The following is a 17271-nucleotide window of genomic DNA, read 5'->3' as shown; positions in this document are numbered from 1 at the left end:
AGTGAGTACCAAGTTTCACTTTCCGTGCCGAAGTTTTATAAAATTAAATTCGTTTTGGATATGTTATAAAAGGGAATATAAATTACCAATAAAAATTCTTAAAGAATTAATGATTACTAAGATAATTATATAACTGACTTCATCAAAATCAGTGGGAATATTAATTTTTCAACAGCCCCTTTCCGGGCCGCTACCCAGGCTGAAACGAAGAAGAGTTCCAAATACTCGGCACTTGAGTAACGCTATATGTTTAAAGCAGTGGCCATCGAAACTCTTGGCTCCTTCGGCCGTGAGGGTTTGGAACTGACCAACGCTATAGGCCGTAGGATTCGATCCGTCACTCAGTTTCCTACTTAATCCAGCGCTTCGCCAGGGCGGTTCCACGAGGTAATGCCGCTTCGACTCTGCACGCCTTCCCAACGGGAGCTTCCCTGGATGACTGTTGGGTCCATCTTCAGTTTTTTTTTGTTTTTTGAAATTGTAAAATTGTCAATAGTTCATTATAAATAAATTACACCAAGTGACAATTAAAACTCTCAAAATAATTACTACTTGGACTTTAATAGCTAGGGAAGCACTGATTCTATGATCTGTATAAATTATATTTAATTATTATGTATCACTAGTGCGAAATTAATTTAGGTTTAAAGTTAATTTTAATTTTAATTACTTTTAAACAACGTGGGCTAGTTTTTATCTGTGAAATAAAAACTATTACCAAAAGTATACAAGAAAAAAAGAAAGAATTACAACGAGTTCTGTCGCCGGCGTACGTCCCTGTCTTGACGCCGCCAGCCGGTCCCGTCCAGTCGCAACCGCCGCCAGCCGGTCCCGTCCAGCCACCACCGCCGCCAGCCGTTCCCGTCCAGCCGCCACCGCCGCCAACCGTTCCAGTCCAGTCGCAACCGCCGCCAGCCGGTCCCGTCCAGCCACCACCGCCGCCAACCGTTCTAGTCCCGTCGCAACCGCCGCCAGCCGGTCCCTCCAGCCGCCACCGCTGCCAGCCGTTCCCGTCCAGCCACCGCCGCCAACCGTTCCAGTCCAGTCGCAACCGCCGCCAGCCGGTTCCGTCCAGCCGCCACCGCCGCCAGCCGTTCCCGTCCAGCCGCCACCACCGCCAACCGTTCCAGTCCAGTCGCAGCCGCCGCCAGCCGGTCCCTCCAGCCGCCACCGCTGCCAGCCGTTCCCGTCCAGCCACCGCCGCCAGCCGTTCCCGTCCAGCTGCCACCGCCGCTAGCCGGTCTCGTCCAGCCACCACCACCGCCAGCCGTTCCCGTCCAGCCGCCACCGCCGCCAACCGTTCCAGTCCAGTCGCAACCGCCGCCAGCCGGTCTCGTCCAGCCACCGCCAGCTGTTTCCGTCCAGCCGCCACCGCCGCCAACCGTTATCGCCCAGCCACGACGCTATAACCTCCGACCTCGAACTTTTCTCAAATTCCTGATCAGATTTAAAAAATAAAATATTATTTTAATAATTGTGAGACTGTTTTTTTATTTCAGAAATTAACTATCTGTTTTTAACAATTATATATTGTCGAGAAAAAGGCCATTATTATTTGGTAAACAGTGAGGTTATCTTGCGATTGACTTTTGGTAAGATGCAAAATGATTTTCAAACACATGCGTAGGCCACTTCCGGTCATTCACATCAAGTCATGGATTTTCCAAGTCCAACTTTACTATAATTCTTTAAATTCCCTTAAACAAATCTGCGACTACATATATTTTACCTCGTATAGTGAATTTTGAAACCTAATTGGCTATAACGAAATTTCCTTCCACCAGTTCACTCATAAACTTCATTTCTAGTCTAAAATTTATTTTTCTAAAGGTAGTGTCACTCTTTCTTAAACAATGAATATAATAATAATATTTAATTTATATTTCTTTGTTAAATAACCTTTTTTTTTAGAAATTTTCGTTATAGAAAATCTTACTATTTTATAAAATTTATTTATTTTTGTTTTAAACTATAGTCACGGCCGTCTTTACACTTTTGCCGCCCAAAAATCTGCCACCCTTTTATTTATACAAAATCGTAAGTCTTTTCGGTGCAATATTGAAGTAACAGCCACCATTAAGCGATTACCGCCCTGGGGCTTTATCCCCATTCTAGCCTAATGCATAAATAGGCCCAATATTTATCAAATAAAAAGAATTTTGAGAAAAGAGAACAAGCAATAATACATTTTTCAATAAATAAATCAGCAAGTGAAACAATTTGTACAATTTTTCTCAACTTCAGTCAGTGGCGACTTTTAGCAACGACAAGGGGAAACATTTCCACGTTATTCAGTTTCCACGTTATTCAGTTTCCACGCTATTCAGTTTCCACGTTATTCCGTTTCCACGCTATTCAGTTTCCACGCTATTCAGTTTCCACGTTATTCCGTTTCCAAGCTATTCAGTTTCCACGTTATTCCGTTTCCACGCTATTCAGTTTCCACGTTATTCCGTTTCCACGCTATTCAGTTTCCACGTTATTCCGTTTCCACGCTATTCAGTTTCCACGTTATTCCGTTTCCAGGCTATTCAGTTTCTACGCTATTCAGTTTCCACGCTATTCAGTTTCCACGCTATTCAGTTTACACGTTATTCCGTTTCCACGCTATTCAGTTTCCACGTTATTCCGTTTCCAGGCTATTCAGTTTCCACGCTATTCAGTTTCCACGTTATTCAGTTTCCACGCTATTCAGTTTCCACGTTATTCCGTTTCCACGCTATTCAGTTTCCACGCTATTCAGTTTCCACGTTATTCAGTTTCCACGCTATTCAGTTTCCACGTTATTCCGTTTCCACGCTATTCAGTTTCCACGCTATTCAGTTTCCACGTTATTCCGTTTCCAAGCTATTCAGTTTCCACGTTATTCCGTTTCCACGCTATTCAGTTTCCACGTTATTCCGTTTCCACGCTATTCAGTTTCCACGTTATTCCGTTTCCACGCTATTCAGTTTCCACGTTATTCCGTTTCCAGGCTATTCAGTTTCCACGCTATTCAGTTTCCACGCTATTCAGTTTCCACGCTATTCAGTTTACACGTTATTCCGTTTCCACGCTATTCAGTTTCCACGTTATTCCGTTTCCACGCTATTCAGTTTCCACGCTATTCAGTTTCCACGTTATTCCGTTTCCAAGCTATTCAGTTTCCACGTTATTCCGTTTCCACGCTATTCAGTTTCCACGTTATTCCGTTTCCACGCTATTCAGTTTCCACGTTATTCCGTTTCCACGCTATTCAGTTTCCACGTTATTCCGTTTCCAGGCTATTCAGTTTCCACGCTATTCAGTTTCCACGCTATTCAGTTTCCACGCTATTCAGTTTACACGTTATTCCGTTTCCACGCTATTCAGTTTCCACGTTATTCCGTTTCCACGCTATTCAGTTTCCACGTTATTCCGTTTCCACGCTATTCAGTTTCCACGTTATTCCGTTTCCAAGCTATTCAGTTTCCACGTTATTCCGTTTCCACGCTATTCAGTTTCCACGTTATTCCGTTTCCACGCTATTCAGTTTCCACGTTATTCCGTTTCCACGCTATTCAGTTTCCACGTTATTCCGTTTCCAGGCTATTCAGTTTCCACGCTATTCAGTTTCCACGCTATTCAGTTTCCACGCTATTCAGTTTACACGTTATTCCGTTTCCACGCTATTCAGTTTCCACGTTATTCCGTTTCCACGCTATTCAGTTTCCACGCTATTCAGTTTCCACGTTATTCAGTTTCCACGCTATTCAGTTTCCACGTTATTCCGTTTCCACGCTATTCAGTTTCCACGCTATTCAGTTTCCACGTTATTCCGTTTCCAAGCTATTCAGTTTCCACGTTATTCCGTTTCCACGCTATTCAGTTTCCACGTTATTCCGTTTCCACGCTATTCAGTTTCCACGTTATTCCGTTTCCACGCTATTCAGTTTCCACGTTATTCCGTTTCCAGGCTATTCAGTTTCCACGCTATTCAGTTTCCACGCTATTCAGTTTCCACGCTATTCAGTTTACACGTTATTCCGTTTCCACGCTATTCAGTTTCCACGTTATTCCGTTTCCACGCTATTCAGTTTCCACGCTATTCAGTTTCCACGTTATTCCGTTTCCAAGCTATTCAGTTTCCACGTTATTCCGTTTCCACGCTATTCAGTTTCCACGTTATTCCGTTTCCACGCTATTCAGTTTCCACGTTATTCCGTTTCCACGCTATTCAGTTTCCACGTTATTCCGTTTCCAGGCTATTCAGTTTCCACGCTATTCAGTTTCCACGCTATTCAGTTTCCACGCTATTCAGTTTACACGTTATTCCGTTTCCACGCTATTCAGTTTCCACGTTATTCCGTTTCCACGCTATTCAGTTTCCACGTTATTCCGTTTCCACGCTATTCAGTTTCCACGTTATTCCGTTTCCAAGCTATTCAGTTTCCACGTTATTCCGTTTCCACGCTATTCAGTTTCCACGTTATTCCGTTTCCACGCTATTCAGTTTCCACGTTATTCCGTTTCCACGCTATTCAGTTTCCACGTTATTCCGTTTCCAGGCTATTCAGTTTCCACGCTATTCAGTTTCCACGCTATTCAGTTTCCACGCTATTCAGTTTACACGTTATTCCGTTTCCACGCTATTCAGTTTCCACGTTATTCCGTTTCCACGCTATTCAGTTTCCACGTTATTCCGTTTCCACGCTATTCAGTTTCCACGTTATTCCGTTTCCACGCTATTCAGTTTCCACGTTATTCCGTTTCCACGTTATTCAGTTTCCACGCTATTTAGTTTCCACGTTATTCCGTTTCCACGCTATTCAATTTCCACGTTATTCAGTTTCCACGCTATTCAGTTTCCACGTTATTCCGTTTCCACGCTATTCAGTTTCCACGCTATTCAGTTTACACGCTATTCAGTTTCCACGTTATTCAGATTCCACGTTATTCAGCGTCTCCAAAATTAATTGCGTATTTAGGGAAAAGTTCAGAAATTATTTTATGGGCAAGGTAGGAAATAATTAGGATCAAATCAGTGTAATTAGTTATTTCTGGCATGTGTAATAATTTTGTAAATATATTTTCATGAGGGGCATTAAAATGATAGTGTAAGACATTGCTACTACTCTTCTTCATACGCTACTCGGTAGTGTTTTTGCGAACATAATAAAAGCTAAGGCTTAGGGAAATTTAAAATACTTTCAAAATGAAAACTCAAGCTTAATATATCAAATTAATAATTATTGAATTGTAACCAAATTCACTTTTAAGGCGTAATATTTAATGTTCTTATGGTATTTGAAAGTAAAATATTTATTAATTTAGTTATTACGCAAGTTAGTTTAAAATAACTGAGAAATTTCCCCCTTTGGAAATAAAATGCTTAGAAATATAATATTGTAATGTATCGTCCGCTTGGGGCGCGACCTCTGAAGTGACAGTTATCGTCCGCTTGTGGCGCGACCTCTGAAGGTTTTAAGCAGTGAGGCCATCATGCCAAGTCGAGGGAAATTTCCAGATCTAGATAAATTTTGACACCCTAAAAATCGAAAAAGGGTATAGGGAAAGCAGACCAACTATTGGCAAAATCTAGGGAAATTCGTAGTAGCGTGATTTTAAAGTGAAACATCTAATCTAAGTAATCGCTATATTTAAAATATTTTTTGTTTTAAAGAAAATATTAATAAAGGGTAATCTTACCAAGAAGCGTAATGTTTTCGATTGGCCTGGCACCCCTGCAATCTTGCTTTCGACTTTTTAGTTTTCTTTCCGACGAATCGTCATCTACCAGAGACTCCGGAGAGAAAAGATTTAGGGAGTGGTGGGAATTATGCCTGGTGCTGAACACGATGTTGGTTTAACCAGTTATAATGAAGTGTGAAACCTTCCTTAGTCTATGCTGAAGCTAAACAATTAAAAATTATTTTTCAACAGTATCTCACGTTTTGTTGAATTTTTTTTTAAATTTTATTATCTTTGTTAATGATTTTTAAAACTAAAATGTTTAGGTGGTGGTTTCATCCAAGTTCCTGATCATGTGATCATTTAGATTTGGAAAAAGATGTTCTTAGGCCTGGCCCTACCATAGGGCGAATGGAGTGACCCCTCCCGGTGCCAAAGAAAAGAATTAATATTAGAGGCAAGCATAATCGGATCTCGCTCCACCCTAAAACTTGCCTCGGGCCGGCACTGTACAATGCGTAGGAGGGTGGTGGAAAGCCCGTTATGCCACACAAACCAAAAGCTCCCTACACTAACTATTACCGTTAACCTCTACAAGTTTTTATGGGAAGGAGAAACAGAAGAACTCTGGGGAAACCCCCTTTAACCAGTGGGAATATGACGTGGAAACTCAAGGCAGAAGGAATGGTTCTGAGTTTTCACCCAGTGCCACTAGCTGGCATCAAACCCGGTTCCTCTTGCTGCGAGGTGAAAGTGCTAATCACTCCGACACCCCTTTTGCATTGGTTATACTTCACATTGAATGATATTATTTCTTGCAAGATCCATCAAAAAATGTATGCTCTGTTTCATCATCTAAATCATCCGAAGTAGGTGTTGGTAAGTTTAAGTTTGATTATTTTAAGAAATTTCGTGAAAACTCGCAAAGGTTCATATTCTATTTAATCTAGCTACATTGCTTAAGTATGTAGCTTTTGCTAATTTTAAAAAATTTCATGCTCTGCTAATGTTTTTTTACTTTATCAAGTACATTTCCAATCTCACTTAATAGAGCGATAACCAGTGGTGTAGTCGGGCCAGGGCCCCGCCCCGCCTTAGTTTTTCCGTTTTCCCAGGGCGCGCCCTGCCTCTTTATTTCATCTTGCTAAGGTGCGACTTGCTTCTATTTCGTAAATCATTGGCACTGCGACCTGCGTACTAACTCGTATAAATATTTTGTTTATTAAAATATTGATTTTTAGTACCTTTTATCCATTTCATAATTATTCTTCAAGTTTCCTACTTTACTGCCAGCCTTCATATAAATCCCGACTAATGTGTTTAAGAACGGTCAACTTTAATCACGCGCTATATCGACCAACCCATTCGTTGAAGTTTCAATGTTTACCTACGAGCAAAAGATATCTCTATGAGTTGAGCGCCCCTAGCGGAATATTATTTTTAAAATAGTTTTTGCATTGAAGCCGATGTAAAAAAATATGAGTTTAGCGCCACGCTAGTTATAGCGGGAAAATCCTTGCTCTCGGAATTTCGGCGAATGGGTTGACCGCTGTAGCTCGAGATCAAAGTTGGTCAGTGAGTTTTTTTTGCCAATTGAATTTTTTTAATAATATTAGCGAATGATATCATATTTAGAAAATACGATTATAGTTTTTGGTTATCTTAGTGTAGTGCACAATATATGTTAGAAAATATAAATTTTAATTTCAAAAATTGTACGAGGAATTCGGGGACATAGGATTGCTGAGTATTACTATAAGACTATAATATTATTACATAAGCGTGACACTTCCTATTCTTCATGTGCAAAAGTTTTACTGAGAGCATGCTATACACAAGACAGACTGCATTACGGGCTTCGTCACCGTTTTGCAGCGCCTCGGTATGGGTCAATTTTCATCTTGTGAAGTGACAAACTTATGGAACAATATTATAGACTTATGGTATTACTAATTGCCTAGCCTCGCAGCCTCGAATCATGGGCCAAATAATGATAAATCCAGGACATGACTCTATAAGAAAAACCCGTTAAATAACGCAAGCTAGTACGCGTGAAGGTACCAGAGTGATGTCCTGGATTTATCGTTATTTGGCCCATGCTCGAATGAAGAGTGTGTGAATATATTACGAATTTTTCCCGTAGGAAAGTACCATGACAATTTTAAATCATTACCCAGGTACTGCCAGATTCATCCCGATGACCAACGAAGTTTGATGTACATTTATAGTGGCCGGTACAGGCAACTTCAATCACGATAACCATCGAAATTGGATGTACATTTATAGTCGCTGGTATATGTATAGCCAACTCCGATCACGCTGGAAATCGAAGTTAGCCGTACCCAGTTAGCGCCCCGGTACTTTTTTTAGGACTACACCACTGGCGATAACTTAATTCTTCTTCTATATATTGGTCAGGTGTTAATTCGATCTCTGGTTGCTTTTCTCCCTATGTTTCAATTGGTGGCTTAGGTATTTCCTGTCGAAGATGAGCAAACCCAATTGTAGGTTTTATAAAATTATTGGTTAGTTAAAAATTACAATATAAATTGAAAGTTCTAATTTTAATTATTTGTCAATTTGTTATATTGGTTTTGGTTATTACACTTAAGTAGAAGTAAAGTTGAAACTACATTTGCACTGAGTAGCCTTATTTTATCGTCTTTCTGATAGTCCGATTCTAGAAAATGAGCACCACAAATTGCATCATTTTGTTCGGAAGTCCAGTTGTATTCTAATAGCTTCGAGCCATTTCACGGGAAATCTTCATTATGTAATATACAGGGTGTCCACTTTAAAATTAACCAGGTCGAATGTATCAAAATCTGTTTTAGGTACGAATTTGAAATTTCCAGGTCGCATAGAGTGTGTAGGGGGAACACCTACTTTGAAAATGTCGATGATCTTGAACCATGTCTTCAAGGGCATTCAAAATTTATCTCGAGAACCGTGGAATTAATTTACTGCTATGTAACTGTCAAATGGGGTATGTAGGGCAAACCAAAAGGTGCCTTGCCACACGAGTTAAAGAGCACGAAGCAGACCCCTGTAGCAAATTAGAGTCTATACTGCTGATTTCTATCCTGACACGTCTATTCTCCGCGACACATGAGTTGATTGAGTGTTGTATGTAGGTTATACGCTCATTGTATTTACTCTGTTACTTGCCTCTAATTAGCTCTCTAATCTTGTTATTATTGTAAGTTAGCCTGACGACGGCGCTAGTATTGGCGCCGAAACGGCTACAGATAAGTTTTTGTAATAAAAACTTTTTTATTGTCCAATAATGGTTTTTTATTTTAATCAATAGGAACGAACCCGTTCCATGTCCTCCAAGATCAACAGACCTATCACCGCTCGACCTTCCCCTCAGGGGCTTTATCGAGGACCACGTTAACCAGGCGTCTATTACAACCCTCGAAGATCTGAGCCAAAGAAACATGAATTACCAAATCGGAGGAATAATGTAACCTCACCCTAATTTTTTCCCGTTGGTTTTGGTTTTGATTGAATAAAAAAGTCAATATTGGCACATTTGTGTTATGCTTAAAATGTGTTTTCTTACCGTGACGGAAAAAGCTATTGACTCCTATGACAACTTGTTATTTTCATGACCTCATATCTTTACGAAAAAACAGTTTTTGCAACCAAACTAACTTTATTTGTTCGTCTTCAAGTTTTACTCTACAATTTTATTATTGATGGCTTTCGTCAAATATGCATTTATAAAGAACTGAATAATCTTTTAGAATTTTCTGAAAATTATAAATTAGGATGTTCTCTACCTCAAACGTATATCCCGAAAAAATCAAAACTCTACCTGTAATAGTTTTTGTACAAAAGCTTCTATTGAAGTGGTTAGCACTCTCGCCTCGCAGCAAGAGGAGCCGGGTTCGATCCCAGCTGGTGGCTCTAGGTGAAAATATGGAACTACTCCTTCCGCGTTGAGTTTGAAAGTAATGTCACTGTTGGTTAAAAGGTTTTCCCACGAGCTCTTCGGTTTCTCTTTTCCATAAAAATTTTATGAGGTTAACGGTAATAGTAATTGTAGGGAGCTGTTGGCTCGCGTGGCTTGCTACCACCCTCTTACGCAATTTAACCACGCCACCACTAATAGGCTTCACAATTCACAAGTTAACATAGGCCTGTGTGGTTAATATTTTTGTTTCTATAATATTTTATTTTATTTTACAAATGATATTAATTTGTTCATTATTGTTCGAAGGAAGGAAACATAATGATATAAACTTATCAAAGTTAGTTTAACAACGACTAATAAATTGCTGTTTCTAAACTTTGTTTTTAGTTTATTACTTTATATTTTCGGATTTAACAAAGTTTAAGTGCGTATGAAACTAATAATACAACTAGAAATGTAATTATCGGGTTTACGAAGTAAGTAAATTGATCTAGAAGTTTCGAAGGAAATGACTGTAAGACACGCCAGAAGCTGAGCTCGCGAGTTAAATGTAAGAAAATAAATCGCAAATATCAGTGACAAGAATTTTATCTCAAATTTAGTTCCAAAAATTTCATTTTATTTAATGATAATTGGCATTAATTGGTTTTTGTTTTTTTAAACCAGCGCAAAAGAAATCAAGTTAGTAAGTTGCTTTTTAAGGATCTTTTATAACATTTTCATTTTTTCGAAACTTATTAATATTAAAAACTATAAATCATATTTTTCTAAACTAAATACAATACCACCTTCAACAGAATGTTAAAAATAAATCATTGCAAATGAAAAATATTTTTTATCGAAGTATTTAATAAAAACAAAGACATTTATTTATAAGTGAGTAAAAGGGATTGAAACCTTTAATTTGTGAACGTGTAACACGGAGTAATGTTCCATTTCAGTAGAGTTTAACTTTATCAGTTTTTCTCAGGAGACACCAATTAAATATTAAACAGAACAAGCGTGTTGTGTAATTTATAATATTGTTTAGTAAATTATAATACTATCTAACTTAGTTTATGATAAGGCTAATAATGAAGCAGCTTTTACATCTTTAATTTATTCTGGTCTGACTAGCTTAGGCAGGCCTCATTAGCGCCCTCTATTAGATCACATGATCTCAGTACGTAACATGTTTTTTTTAAACAATAGTAAGGAATATAAAATGTAGGAACAAGTTATTATTTGATGATTAGAATGTAAAATACTGCTTTTATCAGTCCAGGAATAGGTCAGGCATTTTCGTGACACGACCGGATCGTGTAGTGTGATTGGGTATCCCTTGGGAAGTGAGTTCTGCAGCAGATTTCGTAGCAGGAACACCAGGTTGTGGACGCTCATAAAAGACTGTTTGAATTGATGGAGCATGATGGTTCAAACTGGGAGTATAAGTATCTGCGGGTGGGTTTTGATTGCGGGGTTGACAGTTCGATAGCACTTCTTGAGGCACCGGAACAGGGTTAGGTAGTGTCGGTGGTATAGGAACTTCGGAACGAGTATTGTATAAGACACAGTGATCGGATATTGAGTTGGCCGGGCCGAGGGCGGAGTGATTGCGGAAGTATGAGGAAGAATGACTTGTTCGGTTGAGGGGAGATTTTCAGAGTATAAAGCAGTGTTTGTTATTGGAGATACCAGTGGTTTTAGGTGCAGTCCAGGTCGTCGATATTGAGCACCATTTTCAGTTTGTATTATGTAGGAGTCCGGTTCCGACGCTACAGCAATGACAGTGGCAGGATCCCAATTTCTGTGGGATGCCATGTAGCGGACTTTAGACCCCACTGTATATGATGGACGTTGGGCAGGAGAAGACTGTATCATTGCAGCGCGACGAGAATTCAATACATCTTGTACATGTGTCGTAGGAAATTTGGGAATTAGTACATTACTATTCGTAGCAGTTGGAGTGCACAACAAACGACCCATCAGCATTTCCGAAGGAGCTGGTAGATTACTTTGAGGGGTTGCTCTATATTCAAGCAATATGTATTGAGTGTCAATACCAGCTTTGCCCATTAAATTTTTGATTGTTTGTATATGTCTCTCCGCCATTCCATTAGATTGGGGGAAATGGGGACTGGAGGTAGTATGGTTAACACCCCATTGATCAAGGAACTCAGCAAAGGCGCTAGAGTTAAATGGCGGGCCATTATCCGTGATGACCAACTGAGGCACCCCATGGCGGGCAAAATGAGGTTTGATGGCACGTATAACTGAGACCGCATCGGTGGAGCGCAGCTCATCAACTTCCAGATATTTTGAGTAATAGTCCACACATAGTAAAAGAGTTTTAGTGTTATGATGAAATCATCCATTCCAACCGTTTCCCATGGGCGTTGAGGGACCGGATGAGGAGTGGTAACCATGTGAGACTGCGCTCAATCATGAGAGCGGCAAATGGTACACCGTTGAATCAATGCTTTGAGGGAAGAGGAGAGGCCAGGCCAGAAAACATAGAGACGAGCTTTACGTAAGCAGGAGTTTATACCCATGTAATTGATTCAAAACTTGTTCACGTAGGCTCGATGGAATAATTAGCCGATCCCCACGATAGAGTAAGCCATCATGACCAAAAATTTCCGATTAATACGGCCAGTATTGTTTGAGCGCTGGAGATAAGTTGGTAGAATATCGTGGCCAGCCATGTTGAGCATAGTGGGTCAGTTGACACATATCAGGATCATGTAACATTGTAGTCTTCATTTCAGCTAAACGAGTGTTGGATAAAGTAGTTAGCGAATGAAGAGCAGTGTGAGTACCTTCCAAGTAAGTAGTGTCTTCATCAGACGTTGATCGGGGAGCCCGAGAGAGCGCATCAGATATATACATTTGTGAGCCAGGCACAAACACTAGTTTAGGATCATAGCGCTGCAGTCGAAGGACAAGACGCTGGAGGCGTGGTGACAAAGCATGAAACGGGCGATTCACAACAGCAAGTAATGGCTTATGATCAGTTTGCACAGTGGGTTGGGTTCCACTGACATAGAAGTTGAAGTGTTCTAGAGCATACACAATAGCCAGAAGCTCCTTCTCTATTTGCGCATAGCGTTGTTGCGTGAAGGTTAAGGTTGTTGACACATATGAGCAAATCGTCAGTAGAGATGAAGATGCGGGGAATTCCTTCAAATATGGTTTGCATGCAACATTGAAAAAGGCGGAATTAGCGCTCCTCTCTTTCCGATCTCAATTTAAGAGTGGGATCAGAGTCATTTACCCATACCTCTAATTGATATGAAATAGCGGCGGTTTTGATAGAAAATGGCTTAAATAGTCTATACCATCACAAATTTGACAAAGATTCTTCAAATCAAATCCTTATCCTTATGAAGATCGCCGCTCTTAAATCGCTTCACTTACCGAAACATTTTATGGAGACTGTATTTATAGTTTTGTGAAAGTTATATTTAATTATACAAAATATATTCTTTATTTTTATTTCTTCGTGAACAATTCAAGCAAAAGTATTATTTTCGTGTTATAGTTCAACATTATAAATTTTTGCGAATTGCAGTAAATGGTTTTAAAAGGTTTAAGTTAAATCTTTTCAAATTAGGATAAACATCGTTGGAAAAAATATGACTAAAAATTATATTTGTGAGGATGAACGACCTTATCAGCATCAAAAGAAGTAATACAGTAAGGTCCAATTTATTTTCAAAATACGAATATTTTAACCCTTACTTACAAGACGGCTGAAATTTTCCTGGTTTTCTTTACGTATTTACCAAAGAAAAAGTTGCGGGATATCCTTAGTTCTAACACTTAATTATAAATAATGACGTTTTTATTAAATGTTTAATGTATCATTCGATAAAGTGGAATAAAGGATAAACTAAAATTAAATTCAACGACGGATACTTCATGGTTAAAACATTTTTATTTTTAAAAATTTGCAACATTAAAAATAAAAATGTTTTAACCATCAAGTATCCGTCGTTGATTTTAATTTTAGTTTATACATCGAGACCATGGTCATAAAATTTAATTAATAGGAATAAAGGATGGTCGAAAACCCTTGATGCTACGCTTTCAAACGTTATTATTCTTATATAATAATCAGCTAAGCTAATACCAAGAATCCACCGTAGTTATAGTTATCTAACTTAATTATCTAGTGACTACTATAGATTGGTGAACCAAAGAAAATGAGTGAAAAACCCTTTAACCCGTGGGGAGCGAATTTGCAAACTCAACGCCTCTCAATATTTAGAAAGTAAATATTGAGGAACCATTTGTTTTATCTAAAAATTTTAAAAGGACACCTCACACCGTCTATGGAAAATGGACTTTCGGCCATTTTTTCTGAAATTGGGATATTATGTACCTTAGAGAATGCTGATTAAAAGTGTTGCTGGGCCGAAAGCTCAAAAATCTATATTTTCGTCACCATTGCCATGGAAATGTCGTTAACTCGCAAGAAGAACCTTTGCCAACCCATTGTAGCTTCGGGGAATAAAAATAAAGTAAAAGGATTGCGCACACGGAAATAACGATAAAGCATACTACTGCGATTAGTTAGAGAAAGAGAGGGAAAAACCCGCGCGCGAGAACGAAGAATAGGCGAAAGGGATTAATTGAGGGCATTTAGAAAACAATAATAAGAGCACGCGTAGACGGATGACACGGTAAAGGGATTGCGGAATGGAATAATATCGTAAATGGATTAGCTTTGGAGGATAATATGGCAATAGGTATAATAGAGTCAGGTGCTAGAACCCTTTAACAATGGTTTTATATCTTTTCGCGTTCCATTTTTAAATTGTTTAATCGTGTCCATTTTAGTAATTTACGCACTTTTCTAGTCCCATGTCCGATCAAAGATATAAAACCATTTATTTTTCACTAAGCATCTTCAAAACCGATTTTGTTTCCAAACTGCACTTTAGCTGTATCCATTTACACTATTGTTTTTTTCCCAATATAGAACGCTAAGTGCTTATTTAAAAACGTCTTTTTCTCAATCTACTCTATTACACCTTTTGCGATATCCTAGAGACGAGTCGGGCCCACTTTTTTCCGGCCCGACCTGACCCAACCCGAAAAACGTAAAAATAAATTTTGCCCTACCCGACCCGACCCGAAATTTTTAGAATTCAATTTAGCCCGACCCGTAGAAAATGAAAATAAATTTTGCCCGACCCGACCCGACCAAATAAATTTAAAAAACGTTTTTACCCGGCCCGGAAACGCGACAAGACCCGAAAACAAGATAATTCCCGAAAACCTGACCCGACCCGTAAACCCTATAAGACCCAAAGCATGAAGCTTTTTTTTTCATTTTATTAAATAGTGTAGATGTAGATATGAAATATAAAATATAACAAGAGGTATTTATTCATTTAAACAATTTTAGTGAACAGAAGTTAGTTGGGAAAGAGTTGAACCTTTTAAATTTGTTCTTCGAGGACCAAGTGTCAGTCCCGCGCTGGAAAATAGACGTTCGTCACTCGTTCGGGACGTGGGTTTACCTAGAATTCCGGGAAAACGAAAGTAAAACCAAAACTTAACGTAAGAGCAGTTTAGGCGAATCGGATGAAATGAGACGTCCTTGAAATGATAGTCAATAGACGCTAGTCGCGCTGCTCGCAGTACTCAATACGTCACCCACACCCTCTCTCTTCGTCTATATCTCTTCGTACAACACCCTAAGGGCCGAAACATTTAACACGCCCTTCGCAGTACGCAAACGCGGGTAAGGGTCGGGTCGGGCCTTTTTTAATTTTAAAATAAAAATGCCCGGCCCGACCCGGACTGGATGGAAAATGAGTCCGACCCGACCCGAAATTTTCAAAAATTAGATTTGCCCGACCCGACCCGACCCATAAAAATTAAAATTTATTTCTGCCCGACCCGCCCCGAAGCGGGCTCGGGCCGGTCGGGCATAAAAAGCCCGATTCAATCGGGGGCCCAACTCGTCTCTAATATTATCCTCAAACGCTAATCCATTTACCATATTATTCCATTCCGCAATCCCTTTACCGTGTCATCCGTCTACGCGTGCTCTTATTATTGTTTTCTAAATGCCCTCAATTAATCCCTTTCGCCTATTCTTCGTTCTCGCGCGCGGGTTTTTCCCTCTCTTTCTCTAACTAATCGCAGTAGTATGCTTTATCGTTATTTCCGTGTGCGCAATCCTTTTATTTTATTTTTATTCCCCGAAGCTACAATGGGTTTGGCAAAGGGGCTCCTTGCAAGTTAACGACATTGACATGGCAATAGTGACGAAAATATAGATTTTTGAGCGTTCGGCCCAGCAACACTTTTAATCAGCATTCTCTAAAGTACATCATATCCAAATTTCAGAAAAATTGGCCGAAAGACCATTTTTCATAGACGGTGTGCGGTGTCCTTTAAGTTTAAATTAAGAGTAAAATACTTTTGATCAAACGTTTCTCAAATCGAAGTACTTTACAATTTTTATATACAGGGTGTCTTAATTTGCTCGATCAGAACATATTTCTCAAAATTTATTTATGCTAGGGTTCTGAAATTTTCAGGGTTTATTTTTTAGGTATGGAAGGCTTTGGTTACTAAATTTCAGAAAAATCGAACGATTTTGTGCCGTTTTGGAAAATTTATTTTATTTACCGGTAGGTGTCACGCAAAATGTTTCAATAGAAACGTTGTAGGGCATAGTCGAAAGTGTAAAAATAATTTTGGTTCGGTTGAAAAAGACCTATTTTTCACTGAGTTTGGAGGTCGGGGGAAAAACAATTTGTACTAGCAGGCAATAGCCTTTAACGTAAACAATCGTACATAATCACAACACACATGTACATTTATTTTAGGGAATTTATGCTTTCAGCTATGTAGTTAATAATCAGATCTGCAAAAAGTTATTGTTAAAGAAAATTATTACGTTCAAAACCTAATTAGACAAAGTAGACAAAGACCGCGTCTTCCATTTCGACGTGGTTACGAGTAAGATCATCAAACAAAGATTTGTAGACCAAAAATTACGCTTATTTTTCTTTTGTTGTTTTTTAACGTGAAATATCAATTGTCCGAGTAGTATTTAAAGCGTTTACATTTCCAAGTTAAAACATTATCTCAGCTTGGCCGATTGTTGTCCTGTTTGCCTCTTTACACTCGAGATCAGCGCGCTCATATGCTGGAATTATTTTACGGAGAAGGTCGTCGTAATGCTACTCTAGTAAGTCAGTTATTAAGACGAAGATTTCCCAATTGCAGACCAAGTCATACGACGGTTCTTAGAGTGGTCCGCGACTTCGACAACTGGGGTAATATAAATCCGAGGTTTCGTGGTCGTGGTCTCCAGGACATCGACATGGCAAACACCATACTTGCCTACTTCGTCGCCTATCCTCGAGCGAGCGTCAGGACTGCCAGCTTTGACTTAGGGTTGGATCGAAACTACGTTTGGAGAACACTCAAAAGACACCATTTTCATCCTTATCGAGCGACACTTCACCAAGGACTGCATGACGGTGATAGACAGCGCCGACTCGACTTCTGCAATTGGTTTTGCCTCATGGCTGACGCACACCAGGATTTTCACGATCAACTACTGATGTCCGACGAATGTTCATTCGGAAGAGATGGGCCTTTCAACCGTCAAAACCAACATATGTGGGACTACGAGAATCCACACTTGGGGATTTCCTCACCGCCACCAAGTGCAGTTTCGCTTAAATGTGTGGGCT

The sequence above is a fragment of the Leiobunum rupestre genome, chromosome 1 (assembly GCF_980474605.1).
Source record: "Leiobunum rupestre chromosome 1, qqLeiRupe1.1.hap1, whole genome shotgun sequence".
Lineage (NCBI taxonomy): Eukaryota > Metazoa > Arthropoda > Arachnida > Opiliones > Sclerosomatidae > Leiobunum > Leiobunum rupestre.
The sequence above is the reverse complement of the archived record's forward strand: the minus strand, read 5'-3'. Positions refer to the sequence as shown.